The sequence below is a fragment of the Bos indicus genome, chromosome 7 (genome assembly GCF_029378745.1).
Source record: "Bos indicus isolate NIAB-ARS_2022 breed Sahiwal x Tharparkar chromosome 7, NIAB-ARS_B.indTharparkar_mat_pri_1.0, whole genome shotgun sequence".
NCBI classification, from domain to species: domain Eukaryota; kingdom Metazoa; phylum Chordata; class Mammalia; order Artiodactyla; family Bovidae; genus Bos; species Bos indicus.
The window spans coordinates 38,569,992-38,583,005 of record NC_091766.1 but is presented as its reverse complement, the minus strand read 5'-3'; the positions used below and the strand labels follow the sequence as shown (position 1 = coordinate 38,583,005).

General features: G+C 44.7%; 1 non-coding gene and 1 pseudogene across 1 annotated transcript; one reads left to right on the top strand and one right to left on the bottom strand.

The window, feature by feature from the left end:
- Positions 1–1,524: 1,524 nt before the first annotated feature.
- LOC139184328 (5S ribosomal RNA) lies at positions 1,525–1,644 on the top strand (annotated as a pseudogene).
- Positions 1,645–8,054: 6,410 nt separating this feature from the next.
- On the bottom strand, positions 8,055–8,157 carry LOC139184248 (U6 spliceosomal RNA). Its single transcript, XR_011567842.1, has one exon. It is a non-coding gene; the product is annotated as a U6 spliceosomal RNA (small nuclear RNA).
- Positions 8,158–13,014: the final 4,857 nt, after the last annotated feature.

The window sequence follows — 13,014 nt, the reverse complement described above, 5'->3', positions numbered from 1 at the left end:
ATTGAATTGTCTTGGCACCCTTGTCAAAAATCAATTGATATTTCTTTTTTTAAAACATTTATTTATTTTTGATTGCACTGGGTCTTCATTTCTGTGCATGGGCTTTCTCGTTGCAGACAGCAGGGGCTATTCCCTACTTGGAGCGCCTGGGCTTCTCATTGCGGTGGCTTCTCTTGTTGCGGAGCACAGGCTCTAGGCATGCAGCCTTCAGTAGTTGAGGAATGTAGGCTCAGTAGTTGTGGTTCTTGGGCTTAGTTGCTGCACCATATGTGGGATCTTCCTGAACCAGGGATTGAACCCGTGTCCCTTGCATTGGCCAGTGGTCTCTTAACCACTGGATGGGAAGTCCCTCGATTGGTATTTCTTCAATTCTTGAATGTATAATTGGAAAAGAGATACCTGGAAACTGGAAGAATGCTGATGTTGGTTCCCTTCCCCTTGGAGTGAAAGCTCCAGAAGCTGCTCCTCTGTACCAAAATAGGAACCTGGAAACAAGACTGCCTCCCAAGGGGAGTTGCAGAGCTTAATGCCACATCCCCACGTAACTCAGCTGTTGGCTGCTGGTGACTCAGATTGCAGCTGCTGTCCCAGGCGTCACTGGAGCCTGTCACTGGAGCAATTCAGCACATCTCCTGACAGTTGGTAGCTGTTGATCTAGCTAATGCCTTTCTCTCTATACCAATTTGTAAGGCTCTCCAAAGACAGTGTTTTTTTTTCATCTACTGGGACCAGCAACTTGCCTTCAGTCTTACCTCAGGGATATGTCAGCTCTCCTGCTCAGTTGTAATATAATCCATAGACCACTTGACCACCTTGACGTTCCAGAAAACCTGATGCTGATCCTCTGCACTGACGTGATGTTGACTGGTCTGATAAACAAGAAACAGCAGATACTTTTGATATCTTAATAAGATGCACGCAAGTCATATGGTGAGTAGTATGAACCTCATAAAACCTCATAAAATTTCAGGGGTCCACCACTTCTTCATTTGGGAAGTCTAATGGTCTGGAATATATCTCTTCTCTGATAAAAGACAAACACACCTTCCACAACCTACCACCAAAAAAGAGAGGCACAGTTCTTGGTGAGTCATTTCATAGTGGAGAGACAACACTCAACCATGTTTGTGTCTGATCCCTTACCCAGCGAGACCCGCCTGGAAAGCCACCTGTTTTTTATATTATTATTATTATTTATCCATTTGGCTGTATCAGGTCTCAGTCATAGCACTCTTTAGTTGCAGAATGCAGAATCTTTTAGTTGAGGCATGTGGGATCTATTTCCTTGACCAGGTATCAAACCTGGACCCCTTGTGTTAGGAGCTTGGAGTCTTAGCTCCACCAGGGAAGTCCCAGCCACCTGGCCTTGAGAGGAGACCAGAACAAGGGCAGGCTGTGCAGCAGTAAAAGCTTCCCCAACACTTGGGCCTCATGATCCAGCAGAACCAATGACACTCGCTGTGTCTGTGACAAATAGGAATGCTGTGCGGAGCATCTGGAAAGCACCAAGAGAATTACAGTGCTGTCTACGGCCATACCACCCTGAACGCGCCCGATCTCGTCTGATCTCGGAAGCTAAGCAGGGTCGGGCCTGGTTAGTACTTGGATGGGAGAATTACAGTGCAGACCTCAGGGTTTTAGAGCAAATTCTTCCCCTCCTTTGCATATAGAACCATTCTCCCTTTGAGAAATATTTTCTGGTTTTGGGTTGGAAAGGCCTAACCATGGGACATCAGGTGATGATGCAGCCTGAGCTGCCCACAACAAACTTGGCGTTGTTGTCCTTATATTGTCCTTTGGTGCACCCAGCAGCAACAGAGCAGACTAGAGACTGGGCTTGGGCATGTCCAAAGGCACACATAGGGTACACCATGGGGGGCTTGGACTCCTTTGCTGCCAACTCCTGTGTTTGCCTCTTGCCATCAGTCCAGGCCTGTGACCTCATGGAGAGCCTTCTTGGCCAGTTGACTGAGAGAGAAAGAACTTGAGCTTGGTTTCCAGATGGTCTGCTTGAGAAGCTTTTGACATTCAGAAGCGGACAGCCCTATTGTAGGTCAGAAATCTCACAGGCTAAATCGAGGGGACAGCAGGGCTGGGTTCCTTCTAGACACTCTAGGGGTTTATCCATTTCCTTGCCTTGTCCAGCTTCTAGAAGCCACCTGCATTATTTGACTTCGAACCTCTTTCTCCATCTTCCAAGCCAATTGTATAACATCTTCAAATCTGTTTTTTCCTGACTCTGACCCTCCTGAATTGGGGTCAGAGGTGAAGAGAAATCCTCTGGGCAGCACATCTGGCTGTGCACTTTGTCTGGAGTGAGAAATGCCTGGAAGAATGGGTGTACCATGATTTATGGGCAGTGGCTGATTATTTGGCTGGATTGTCAAAAGTCTTAAGAGGATCAAAATTGGAAAATTAATAATGAGGACATCTGGAGAAGAATATGTTTGGACCTCTTGGAAGGGAGCAGACTGTGAAGTTTTTTGTGTTCTGTGTGGATGCCCACTAAAGGGCATCTATGCAGAGGAGGCTCTTCATAATTAGGTGGACAAAATAACACCTGTGGGTGTCCATCAACCTTTTCCCAGCCACAACAGGCTCAGTGGACGCATGAGCAAAGTGGCCTTGGTGACAGCAGTGGAGCCTGTGCACGGTTCAGCGCCACAGACTTCTGACCACACCTGATTGGGGTCATGCCCCTGCTGAGTGAGCTGGATGACAGCTGCAGAGACCAGCCCTGAGCCCCTGATGAAGGAAGAGTAGCCATTTTCCTGGTTTCTGGTTGACTGTATTCTCTTTTCCATAATGGAGGGGAAAGAAATTCACTCTTACAGAAATAGACACAGACCCTTAATCTAGATCTGAATGTAGATTTGTCTTCCTTGGCATATCTTTGGGCATCCCTGGTGGCTCAGATGGTAAAGAGTCTGCCTGCAATGCAGCAGACCCAGGTTTGATCCCTGGGTCAGGAGGATCCCCTGGAGAAGGAAATGGCTACCCACCCCACTCTTCTTGCCTGGAGAACTCCATGGACAGAGGAGCCTGGTGGGCTACAGTCCATGGGGTCGCAAAGAGTTGGACACGACTGAAACGACTGCCACTTTGACTTCACTTGATCTAGATCTGAGACTAGATTTGTCTTCCTTGCTTCTGATGCTTCTTTTAGCTCCACCGTTCTGGACTCACACGATGATCCACCCACTATCAGGGTGCTCCGCAGTGTTGCTTCTGACCACGAAATTAATTCCACTACAAAGACGCAGCATTGGGTCCATGCTAATGGCATTAACTGGTCTTGTTACTGAGTCCAAGCTCCTACTCCTCCCTGCATATTATTGTTTGGTTGAAAATTTGTGTCCAACTCTTTTTGGCATCCCCAGGGACTATAGCTTGCCGGGCTCATCTGTCCATGGGATTTCCCAGGTAAGAATACTGGAGTGGGTTACCATTTCCTCCTCCAGGGGATCTTCCTGACCCAGGTATTGAAGCCGCGTTTCCTGCATAGCAATCTCCTGGATTCTTTACCTCGAGTCACAAGGGAAGCCCCAAGTCCCAGCATGACTGGCCAATAAATCAAGAGACAAGGTGTTGATACAAGGAATAACGACTTTATTCAGGAAGCCAGCAGACCAAGAAGATGATGGACTAGTGTTCCAAAGAACCATTTTACCCAAGTTAGAATTCAGTCTTTTTTTGTACTAAAAGGGGAGGAGGTGTGACTGGTTGTTGCAGACTTCTTGATTCTTTAATCCTTTGTTCTTGCAGCTGTCTGCATAGATCTGTTCACATATAATCTTCCAACAAGACAGTTGTTACTTTCTGTTCTACAACTTTTTATCTCTATTTGAATGGAAAAATGTTATACTTGTAAAGCCTGTGAGGCAGAGCATTGAGAAGGACCTAGTATGTATATTTCAGGCTGCAAGGAATATTCTTTTACAGATGTTCAGAACCAGCATGACCAGGCACAGGCAACACAGTGCAGAGGTCACAGCTACAGGAGTAGATCCAATATGCAGGCAGGTTTATTCTTCTCTGTCATAGTCTTACCACATAGTCTGTCATCCAGAAGTGGCTGACTCAATGGAAATGTGGAATGGCTCTCTGAAGACTCAGCTGTGGTACCTCCTTGGAGACGGCACCTCGAAAGAATGGGATTCTGTCTTGCCAAATTCTGAGCGCTGCAATGAAGAGTAGCCTCCCTTGCTGCAACTAGAGAAAAGCCTGAGCAGCAACAAAGACCCAGCATAGCCAAAAATAAAATAAATATAAATATAAATAAATTAAATTAGGTAATAATATTTTTTAAAAGAAACAGTGTATGAGAGTGTAAACCAATAACTTTATATGCAGACAAGTAATCCTTTAAGTATTAAGATGCTAGGGAAAAAAACAGCTTTAAAAATACAGAAACAGGGAATACCCACTCACAGGTCCTTTGAGGATGAAATTTATCCAAAAAGGAGACGATTTGAGAAACTGGCAAAAACCTCTTGATGCCTGGAATATGTCATCTGTGGGTCAAACTATAAAACAAAGATAGGAAAAAGGGTGGAGAAAATATGTGTAAACCTCGTGTGTGCTGACAGTGACTGAGCAGTGGGGGTGGGGAGAGCCTGGGGAAAGCATGGTGAGCTCACAGATTCTCACAGAGAGAACAGGTCAGCATCCAAGGATGGCACTCAGAGCTGGCAAATAAAATAGCAGAAACCTAAATGAGGACAAAGGCCTGAGGGCCTCATGGAAGTAATTAACCGAAAAACAACCATTAACCGGAAATACAAACCTCCTCACCTCCAAAAGAAATACAAAAACAAAAGCAAACTAATCATACAGAGAATTTGTTGCTGTTTCAGTCACTTCAATAGTGTCTGACTCTTTGTAACTCCATGGACTGTACTCTGCCAGGTTCTTTCCATGGGATTCTCCAGGCAAGAATGCTGGAGTGGGTTGCCATTTCCTTCTCCAGGCGATCTTCCCGACCCAGGAATCAGACTTGGGTCTCCTGCATTGCAGGCTGATTTTTTACCACTGAGCCACCTGGGAAGCCCTAAAAATAAAACAATGCAGAGTGAATATGACATGGCACAAGACAGTTGACACCACAAAGTATCAGTTATATCAGTAAACGTAGATGAATTGAACTTACGTAACAGAAAATTATATATAATATATAATAGCGAAAATGAAGTTAAGCATTTCAGTTTCAGTCATTTGACCTTGAGTGATCTCAGGGCTTGCAGACAGAATACATGAGTCACAGGAGTGAGAGAGCAGGGAGGAAGCAGGAGTGAATCACACAGTACGTCTCATAGAAAACGGCTTCTGCTGAGGCTTCCCAGGTGGCGCTAGCTGTAAAGAAACCCGCCTGCCAGTGTACTGAAGAGACGTGGGTTAGATGCCTGGGTGGGGAAGATCCCCTGAAGGAGGGCATGGCAACTCACTCCAGTATTCTTGCCTGGAGAATCCCATGGACAGAGGAGCCTGGCGGGTTATGGTCCATGGGGTTGCAAAGAGTCAGACACGACTGAAGTGATTTAGCACACACACACAGGCGCGCGCACACACACACACACACACACGGCGGGGGTACGTGGGGAGGGGGTGAGAAAATGCAGAATGATGGGGCCAAAGTGTACCTGAGAGGCCTCAGCCCTGAGGTGTAGTCTCCCCCACAGTAGGTTCACCATCAGGGCCGAGTTGACAGTACACTCACTTGGGCCTCTTTTATTAATACCAGGCAGGTAGGACTGTGGGTCCTCCAGGGATCTGAGACTTGCAGCAACTGCAAAGAGGAAATGGAACAACGGGTACTAGTGAAGCCACCTGCATAGACCTGCCAGTAAGGATTTCCTCAGACCCAGGAGGCTGCTGAACATGAAGAAAGAACAAGCAGTTAGAAAGAATCTGCTGGAGATATGGGGCCTGAAATGTGTCATTGTTGACATAAGGAACTCAGTAGATGGGTTGAGTAACAACATGTATTCAACAAACTAGTAAATCAAAAGATCCAGTCAAAGAAGTGTGGATGAAAACAATAAACAGTCTATAATAGGACTAGAAAAGAATTTTATTTGAGCCAAACTGAGGGCTACAGCCCAGAAGACAGCCTCTCAGATTACTCTGAGGGACTGCTCCAGAGAAACATGGTTTATAGCACGGTTTTATGTCTGGTCAGAGCAAAGAACATCAAAGTCAGGGTTACAGTCCTTCAGGATTTTGTTTAAAAAAAAAAATCAGATCAGCACATATACATTGAATCAGTATGACCTTGGCATGTGAAACGTAGTCTTATCATCTAAGGGTACCAGCATTGGTGTTCCAGGAAGCGAGAGACATTTCAGTTCAGTCACTCAGTTGTGTCTGACTATTTGCTACCCCATGGATTGCAGCAGACCATGCTTCCCTGTCCATCACCAACTCTTGGAGCTTGCTCAAACTCATGTCCATAGAGTCGATGATGCCACTGAACCATCTCATCCTCCATCATCCCCTTCTCCTCCCGCCTTTAATCTTTCCCAGCATCAGGGTTTTTTCAAATGAATCAGTTCTTCACATCAGGTGGCCAAAGTATTGGAGCTTCAGCTTCAGCATCAGTCCTTCCAATGAATATTCAGGACTGATCTCCTTCAGGATGGACTGGTTTGATCTCCTTGCAGTCCAAGGGACTCTCAAAAGTCATCTCCAACGCCACTGTTCAAAAGCATCAATTCTTCAGCGCTCAGCTTTCTTTATGGTCCAACTCTCACATCCATACAAGACTGGAAAAACCGTAGCTTTGACTAGACAGAACTTTGTTGGCAAAGTAATGTCTCTGCTTTCTAATATGCTGTCTAGGTTGGTCATAGCTTTCCTTCCAAGGAGCAAGCACCTTTTAATTTCATGGCTGCAATCACCATCTGCAGTGATTTTGGAGTCCAAGAAAAGAAAGTCTGTCACTTTCCATTGTTTCCCCATCTATTTGCCGTGAAGTGATGACACCAGATGCCATGATCTTTGTTTTCTGAATGTTGAGCTTTAAGCCAACTTTTTCACTCTCCTCTTTCACTTTCACCAAGAGGCTCTTTAGTTCTTTGCTTTCTGCCATAAGGGTGGTGTCATCTGCATATCTGAGGTTATTGACATTTCTCCCAGCAATCCTGATTCCAGCTTGTGCTTCTTCCAGCCCAGCATTTCTCATGATGTACTCTGCATATAAGTTAAAGAAGCAGGGTGACAATATACAGCCTTGACGTACTCCTTTTCCTATTTGGAACCAGTCCATTGTTCCGTGTCCAGTTCTAACTGTTGCTTCTTGACCTGCATACACATTTCTGGGGAGGCAGGTCAGGTGGTCTGGTATTCACATGCCTCATGGCAGCTAAGCCTGTGCTCCACAACAATTGAACCAGCTGTTTAGAGCCCATGTGCCCTAACTACTGAGCCTGCAAGTCCTGGAGCCTGTGCTCCACCACAAGAGAAGCCGCTGCAAGAAGCCCAGACACTGTGACAAAGCATAGGCCCTGCTCACTGCAACTAGAGAAAGCCCAGGCACAGCAACAAAGACCCAGTGCAGCCAAAAATACGTAAGTAAAAATGTTAAATATATATTAAAAAATCAGTAATAGAATTTAGAAATGAAAGAATCCATTCCCACAGAGTTGGTTCACTGGATGCATAAGGAAATCAAAAGTAACAAGAAATAAGCAAAAAAAAAAAAACAAAAAACATTCTGCCTTGGTTACTATCTGTAATTGCTAAAATGAAAGCAAAAGAGTGTTGCAGATCCTGAGACTGGGCCAAGCTTGGATTACAGCTGGTCTGAGCTACAGGCACTAGTATCAGGGCCACTATCGAAGGGAGAAATGATACTGGAACCACAGTGAGGATATGTATATATTATATATGTTATATTATGGGCTTCCCAGATGGCGCTAGTGGTAAAGAACCCACCTGCCAATGCAGGAGACGTAAGAAATGGGGGTTCGATCCCTGGGTTGGGAAGATCCCATGGAGGGATGGCATGGCAGCCCACTCCAGTATTCTTGCCTGGAGAATTGAAGTTATATATATTTTTAAACTTGGAACGCTTTACAAATTTGCACGTCATTCTTGCACAGGGGCCATGCTAATCTTCTCTGTATCATTCCAATTTTAGTGTATGTGCTGCTGAAGTGCATACAAGCTCTGATAGTGAAGGGCCCTAAATAAGTTTGCTTTATTTATTCTTTGTGGAGGAATTTTTAAAGCTGGAAGACAAAGATGGCTAGAGGCCTCCAATTATCTGGGGCAATGGCCCTGCAATATAATCAAGATAAGAACTGACCCCTGCTGGAGACCCAAGGCCATCCGAACTTGAGTGAGTAAAATGGTCAGAGGATGGAGAAGAGACTTTTCTGGGACTCCTTGATATGGGAGCCCCGTGCACTGTGATTCCAAAATCTGTATGTGAAGTCCTAACAGTGCTATAGCTAAACTGGGAGGATAAACGGGATAAAGGTGAAAGTCTGGATGAAAATCTAAGGCATGAACAGACTGTATGAAGTGGTTGCGTCTACTTTGTTGTTTAGTCACTCAATCGCCTCCGACTCTGTGACCCCATGGACTATAGCCCGCCAGGCTCCTCTGTCCATGGGATTTCCCCAGGCAAGAACACTGGAGTAGGAATCTTCCTGACCCAGGGATTGAACCCACATCAAGGCTGTATGAAGTGGTTGAGTCTTCTTTACCTGAATGTATTGTGAGGATGGATACTGTGTCTGACTGGGGAAGGCTTCCCCTACCAGCATTGTAAAACAGGAGGCATGGAAATCTACCCTTCTTCCAATATGGATTGGAAACATTAAATGGGAACCTGTGAGAGTGCCTGAGCCCACACAGGTTGTTGATTTGCAATTCCAAAGCCCAGTGTGCAGAGGAGACTGGCGTTTATAGCAAAAGCCTGTGAGTGCCACCTAGTGGCAACTTCTGGGATTTGGGACCAGAACATTCACATTTGAGAGAAAATTATTACTGAAAGACTTGGACACGACTGAGCCTCTAAGCACACACACACAGCTTGCTATTGGGCTTTGAGATTTCCCCTATGACTGGGAGACATCAAATGACCTTGAACCTGAAACACTCATTATGCCTTGGGTGATGATGGAGAAATACTCTAATGGGGAAGGCAATGCCCAGGAGTGTTCCGTCATACAATGGAAGTGTTTCGTACAGGAACATGCCACAGAATGCCAGGTGATACTTACTCTTTTCCTCTAGGGCTGACTCGGAACCACCTAAAGAGCTGCTGGATCATCATCAAAAAATTCTCAAACAACAAATGAAGGGAACCTTCCTACACTGTTGGCAGGAATGTAAATTGGGACAGCCATTATGTACCAGGTGGTGCTAATGGTAAAGAACCTGCCTGCTAATGCAGGAGATAAAAGAGATGTGGATTTAATCCTCGGGTCGGGAAGATTCCCTAGAGGAGGGAGTGACAACCCACTCCAGTATTCTTGTCTGGAGAATCCATGGACAGAGGAGCCTGGCGGGCTACAGTCCATGGGGTCACAAAGAGTTGGACACAACTGAGCGACTTAGTGCACGGCCACTGTGGAGAACAGTATGGAGGTTCCTTAACAAACTAAAAATAGAGCCACCATATGACCCTGCAGCCCCACTTCTGGGCATATATCTGGAGAAAAATATGATCAGAAAGGATACATGCCCCCCAGTGTTCATTGCAGCACTTTCTTACAATAACCAAGACATGGAAGCAACCTAAATGTTCATCAACAGACAGATGGATAAAGAAGGTGTGGTAAATATATACAATGGAATATTACTCGGCCATTAAAAAGAAGGAAATAATGTCATTTGCAGCAAAATGGATGGACCTAGAGAGAGTGATACTGAATGAAGTAAGTCAGACAGAGAAGGAGAAATATTGTAGACATCTCTTATATGTGGAATCTAAAAAGAAATGATGCAAATGAACTTACAAAGCAGAAAGAGACTCATAGGCTTAGAAAACAAACTTATGGTTGCCTGGGAAAAGGGGTGGTTAGGAAGTTTGGGGAGGTTATGTCACAGTGCTGTATTCAAAATAGATAATCAACAAGGACCTAGTATATAGCACATGGAACTCTGCTCAATGCTATGTGCCAGCCTGGATAGGAGGGGGCTTTGGGAGAGAATGGATACATGTATGCATGTCTGCTAAGTTGCAAGTCACTTCAGTCCTGTCTACATCTGTCTGTTTATGGACTGTAGCCCACCAGACTCCTCTGTCCATGGGATTTTTCAGGCAAGAATATTGGAGCAGGTTGCCATTTCCTCCTCCAGGGGATCTTCCCTACCCAGGGATCGAACCTGCATCTCCAGTGACTTCTGCATTGCAGTGGATTCTCTACCGAGCCACCAGGGAAGCCTGGATCCATGTACATGTATGGTGGAATCCCCTCACTGTTGACCTGAAACTACCACAACGTTGTTAATCGGCTATACCCCGATACAAAATAAAACGTTTGAAATTTGAAAAAAAAAAAAAAAGAGCTGCTGGATCTTCTGGCTACAGGCTACTTGGGCAGTGCCCTATGAGCTGCCCTCCACGGCCAACAAAGAGCCGTTTGGTTTGCGGGCAGAAGCTCCACAGTGAGTGGACACCTTCCTCTTTGGCAGGCTACCACTCTGATAGAAGAAAATCAAAGCAAGTCAACTCAGGGGGCTGATTTGCATTTTTCCTAGCAGTGGTGGAAGGACTTAACAATAGTAAAAAGACCCTATATTTGGGTTTTTACTGACTCACAGGCAGGGTCCAATGGCCTGGCCATATGGCCAGGCAGAGAGCAATGGAAAGCTGGCCTGTTAACAGGATGACCATATGGGGTGCATAGGACATGTGCTGCCCAGCAGAAGAACACCTGCCGGATTTGGAAGATGATTTGAATTAACAAATAGGTTTCCTAGGGTGCTCATTTGAGGTGGCCACCTGGGTCCATGAAGTAGATGGACAGAGAGATGTCATCCTCAGAGTAAGTTTGATGGAGAAATGAACAACTGAAACTTCTTTTAAATTGAAGTATAGTTGATTTACAATGTTGTGTTAGTTTCAGGTGTACAGAAAAGTCTTTCAATTATATTTATAATTATATATAACTATTCAATATCACGGTAATCCAAGCCTATGCCCCAACCAGTAACGCTAAAGAAGCTGAAGTTGAACAGTTCTATGAAGACCTACAAGACCTTCTAGAGCTAACACCCAAAAAAGATGTCCTTTTCATTATAGGGGACTGGAATGCAAAAGTAGGAAGTCAAGAAACACCTGGAGTAACAGGCAAATTTGGCCTTGGAATACGGAATGAAGCAGGGCAAAGACTAATAGGGTTTTGCCAAGAAAATGCACTGGTCATAACAAACACCCTCTTCCAACAACACAGGAGAAGACTCTACACATGGACATCACCAGATGGTCAACACCGAAATCAGATTGATTATATTCTTTGCAGCCAAAGATGGAGAAGCTCTATACAGTCAACAAAAACAAGACCAGGAGCTGATTGTGGCTCAGATCATGAACTCCTTATTGCCAAATTAAGACTTAAATTGAAGAAAGTAGGGAAAACCACTAGACCATTCAGGTATGACCTAAATCAAATCCCTTATGATTATACAGTGGAAGTGAGAAATAGATTTAAGGGCCTAGATCTGATAGATAGAGTGCCTGATGAACTATGGAATGAGGTTCGTGACACTGTACAGGAGACAGGGATCAAGACCATCCCCATGGAAAAGAAATGCAAAAAAGCAAAATGGCTGTCTGGGGAGGCCTTACAAATAGCTGTGAAAAGAAGAGAAGTGAAAAGCAAAGGAGAAAAGGAAAGATACAAGCATTTGAATGCAGAGTTCCAAAGAATAGCAAGAAGAGATAAGAAAGCCTTCCTCAGCAATCAATGCAAAGAAATAGAGGAAAACAACAGAATGGGAAAGACCAGAGATCTCTTCAAGAAAATTAGAGATACCAAGGGAACATTTCATGCAAAGATGGGCTCGATAAAGGACAGAAATGGGATGGACCCAACAGAAGCAAAAGATATTAGGAAGAGGTGGCAAGAATACACAGAAGAACTGTACAAAAAAGATCTTCACGACCCAGATAATCACGATGGTGTGATCACTGACCTAGAGCCAGACATCCTGGAATGTGAAGTCAAGTGGGCCTTAGAAAGCATCACTACGAACAAAGCTAGTGGAGGTGATGGAATTCCAGTTGAGCTCTTTCAAATCCTGAAAGATGATGCTGTGAAAGTGCTGCACTCAATACGCCAGCAAATTTGGAGAACTCAGCAGTGGCCACAGGACTGGAAAAGGTCAGTTTTCATTCCAATCCCAAAGAAAGGCAATGACAAAGAATGCTCAAACTACCACACAATTGCACTCATCTCACACGCTAGTAAAGTAATGCTCAAAATTCTCCAAGCCAGGCTTCAGCAATACATGAACTGTGAACTTCCAGGTGTTCAAGCTGGTTTTAGAAAAGGCAGAGGAACCAGAGATCAAATTGCCAACATCTGCTAGATCATCAAAAAAGCAAGAGCGTTCCAGAAAAACATCTATTTCTGCTTTATTAACTATGCCAAGCCTTTGACTGTGTGGATCACAATAAACTGTGGAAAATTCTGAAAGAGATGGGAATACCAGACCACCTGACCTGCCTCTTGAGAAACCTATATGCAGGTCAGGAAGCAACAGTTAGAACTGGACATGGAACAACAGACTGGTTCCAAACAGGAAAAGGAATACGTCAAGGCTGTATATTGTCACCCTGCTTCTTTAACTTATATGCAGAGTACATCATGAGAAACGCTGGGCTGGAAGAAGCACAAGCTGGAATCAAGATTGCCGGGAGAAATATCAATAACCTCAGATATGCAGATGACACCACCGTTATGGCAGAAAGTGAAGAGGAACTAAAGAGCCTATTGATGAAGGTGAAAGAAGAGAGTGAAAAAATTGGCTTAAAGCTCAACATTCAGAAAACGAAGATCA